The sequence below is a fragment of the Suricata suricatta genome, chromosome 4 (assembly GCF_006229205.1).
Source record: "Suricata suricatta isolate VVHF042 chromosome 4, meerkat_22Aug2017_6uvM2_HiC, whole genome shotgun sequence".
Classification (NCBI taxonomy): Eukaryota; Metazoa; Chordata; class Mammalia; order Carnivora; family Herpestidae; genus Suricata; species Suricata suricatta.
The window spans coordinates 132,028,036-132,031,459 of record NC_043703.1 but is presented as its reverse complement, the minus strand read 5'-3'; the positions used below and the strand labels follow the sequence as shown (position 1 = coordinate 132,031,459).

Genomic DNA, 3,424 nt, shown 5'->3' with positions numbered 1-3,424 from the left:
ACTATTCTTTTCTCCCATTTTCTTAAGGGGAAAACTAGTACACAGAGAGGTTAACGACCTTGCCCAAAGTAACTCAGCTAATCAGATCTGAACCCTGGTTTCTCTGACTCCAAGTCCCAAGCTCTTTACTCTACAGCAAGGTTTCCACGGCCAGGGAAATATATTGTGTACATTTCCTTTTGAAGGAAATACTTCCACAGAACTCTTGAGAATTTACCTACCCAGGGACCCAGGGACCCCCGTGGGGAGAAGCATTGTGCATAACTCACTACTTTCTGCAAGACCTAGAAGAACCAGCTAGAAGAGAGCATTTCAAGCAGGAGGAACTCAGGGGGGTGGGGGGGGGGCAACAAATGATGGCTGCAGGTCGGGACACAGTGCAGGCGCCAGGCAGGGGGAGTCTGGCTCCATGCAGGGAAATGATAAGAGGCAAACGGGGCTAGGTGGAGGGCTGGGGCAGCTCACAGAGACCCGAGGGTCCAGTTCAGTTTATCCTCCAAGTTTCGGAGCAGGAGAGTAATACTCCAAAAGAGGTGTTTAAGACCTGGGCTGGAGGGAAAGGGGAGACAATAAAGAGCTGCTGAGGGGTTGCTATTATAATCCTGGCAGCCTAGGACCCCTGACAAAACACACAGAAAGAGGATATCTAAAAAACATTTCCAAAGAAATCTAGCATTTTGGAGTCTGAACTATCTGCTTCCCAAGGAAGCCTTTGGGTTGGGTAGGGGTGTGGCAGGCAGAGGGAGGAGCAGGAAAAGGCGGTGTGTCTGTAGCCTTTGCACTAGCAGACACTCTGGTCTGAGGGCTGCCATGGCCCTAAGTGACAGGGAGAGGAAGACTCTGCGGAGATGGTACCCAGGGCTCAGAGCTGGACACCGGCCTGAGGAGGAACCCAGCCCTGCCAGGTCTCAGGCACACGGTGGGTGGGCAGACTATAGATCCGGAGTTTGCAGCAGTATGTTGTGTCTTTTTCAGTTCTTTGAAAGAAGGACTCCTCTCCCTGGGTGGCACAAAAAGAAGGAAAAAGCAAACAAGCAAATTTGGTTAAGAACTCAAGAACTGCCAACTCAGAAACTCGGATCTGTCCAAAAGTGCAATCCCTTTTTCTCAGAGCCCAAAAACCTATTTGCATTGAAGACTGTATATGTCTGTGGGTCTGCGAGCTGGTGAGGGAGACAGAGTGGGTGTGAGGAGAGAGTTGAAATGCCTTTGTTCCTATGTGTAAAGCTACCGCTCTGTGGGCTTACGCATGTGCATTGTATGTACATTTGCGCGTCTTTCTCAGGCCCCTGTGTGCACTGAACTTTCAAACCATAAACAGAAACACTGAAGCTTGGCAAAGATATCACAGAAATAATTATCTAATTTCAGAACATGTCATTATAATACCTACTTGATGTGTAACAAACTTAACAATGTTCACGTTATATTCACCAACTCTAAGTTACAGACTCACAATGCCAAGTCCCACCTCAGAGCCTTCTCTGAGACCCTAGGCCCCAAAGGAAGGTCTCAAGGAACATCCATCCCCACCCCCCACCCCCCAGGGCTTGCTCCTGGATGCAGAGGTTTGTCTGGGGAGATAGGACACTGATGGAAGTGGGGACGCAACCTATGTTGGGTAGCAACTCTGTTTCCTCCCAGAATCCCCAGTCCTCACCAGTAGAGGAACCCCTGGAACAGGGAAGGGAACGGCCATATTGGGGTCACAGAAGCAGATAAGCTTTCCCTGACTCAGCAGTGGGGTACGGGGCCTCAAGATCCGCAAGACTCCCCTCTTCCCTGGGGGGCTGGGTTGGATTGAGGCTGTGTGAGGAGAATGTTTGCTGTTTGCTGCTGCTCCCTGTTGACTTTAGCCAGTAGCTCTATTTACAAACCCAGGTTGGTTTTCCCAGCACAGTTAATTAGAACAAAGACATCTGGTGTGAGGGCTGGGGAGGGCATCTGCGCAGAGCGTTCCCCGCCCCCCTCCTTGCAGCCACAGCCGTAGGCCAGCACAGGGCAGAGCAACTAAACAGGACCACACCGAACCCACCGAACCCAAGGTTCTCAGGAGAATCGTGGCATTTCTCTCTCTTGCCTTTCCCATGCTTACTAAGTTAGACTGGGCCCCAATTCTCGAGTCTCAGGAGACCCCAAGAGTCAGGGATAGATGCCCCTACCTCAGTGGGATCACAGGCTGGTGATCAAAGACTCAGTCCTCTCCTCTACCCTTCCAAGTCCAAACGAATCAGGCAGCGATTCCTGCCCCCTCTCTCATCACAGTGACTCTGAATTCTGGAGGAATGCAAGACCTCTTCAGCCCCCTGCAGGAACATCTTCCCCCACCCTGACCCCCTCCCCCTCCCCCTCCGAGAGGCGTCCTTCCGACACCTCGCTGACTCCTCTCCAGCCAATTTCTGACACTGCCAGGGAAGAAAGACATTAAGCAGTCCAGAACCAAAGGGAGGCAGGAAGGTGCCCAGGAAGGTGAGAGGTTCTGGGTGAACAGTTCCAGGGCTGTGGGGAGGTGGAGGGCTGGGATGGGGAGGGGCAGCGGCTTATCTCTCCCAGGAGGGGGGAGCTCACTCCAAACAGCTAATGCACTGGCGTGTGAAAGCCCCTCAATTAGCACTAATGATGCAATCAGGGAGGGAGGAGGAGGAGCCAGAAGTTCTGGCGGAGTCAGCACCAACTTACACACGGAGCACACACTCCTTTCCTCGGACACGGTGGCCCCTTCATACACACCAGTGCACACATTCCACAGATAGCCTGGACCACGCACGTCCGTGGGTACAAACGCATTCTTTGCACAAACTACTAGCATGCATCTGGTTCTCGATCCGCTGATGACCGTGTCTGAACGCGGGGATCCCGGGGAGAGGGTTTCAGGGGGCTGCAGGGACGAGGAAAATGAGAAACCAGAAAGACTTAGTGGTGGAGGTTGAGTAGGGCATCTTCGAAAACCTCCTGATTGTTCCTCTGATCCCAGAGTTCCCGTCCCACGCAGACTCGCAGGTGCCAGCCTCTCTGGGTCCACCTCTCAACACACACACATCCCACTTTCGCCCCGAGATCCGAGATTGGGCGAGGAGCCTCCATCCCCAGCCCCACCCGCAGGAGGCCCTGGGTCCCGGGAGGGAGCTCTGAAATCACACGGAACCCCAGCACCCCAGAGCCAGCCGCTCGTCCCCTCCAGAGCCCGTTATCCGCCGGCCTCACCCCTTTATCTTCTCGCCCGCCCCGCCCGGCCAGCTCCGTTATCCGCCTCCCGGTCCCGTTATCCAGCAACCTGGCCCCGTTATCCGCCCTTGCGCGGGGCCCGGAGCTCCCGCGCGTCGTGGGGCCGCCGCTGCCCCCTCCCCCGCTCCCAGCCGGAGCTCGGGGGCCCGCGGGCTGGGCAGGGCCGAAGCCGCCTCCGCGCCGCTTCCCAGACCCTGAC

The 3,424-nt window shown here is 54.9% G+C and overlaps 1 long non-coding RNA gene across 1 annotated transcript; it reads right to left on the bottom strand.

Annotated features, from left to right (window-relative positions):
* Positions 1-647: 647 nt before the first annotated feature.
* Positions 648-3,334, bottom strand: LOC115289107. Its single transcript, XR_003907381.1, has 3 exons — positions 3,205-3,334; positions 2,163-2,277; positions 648-1,000 (listed from the first exon to the last, which is right to left on the bottom strand). It is a non-coding gene; the product is annotated as an uncharacterized LOC115289107 (long non-coding RNA).
* Between the last annotated feature and the right edge of the window lie 90 nt (positions 3,335-3,424).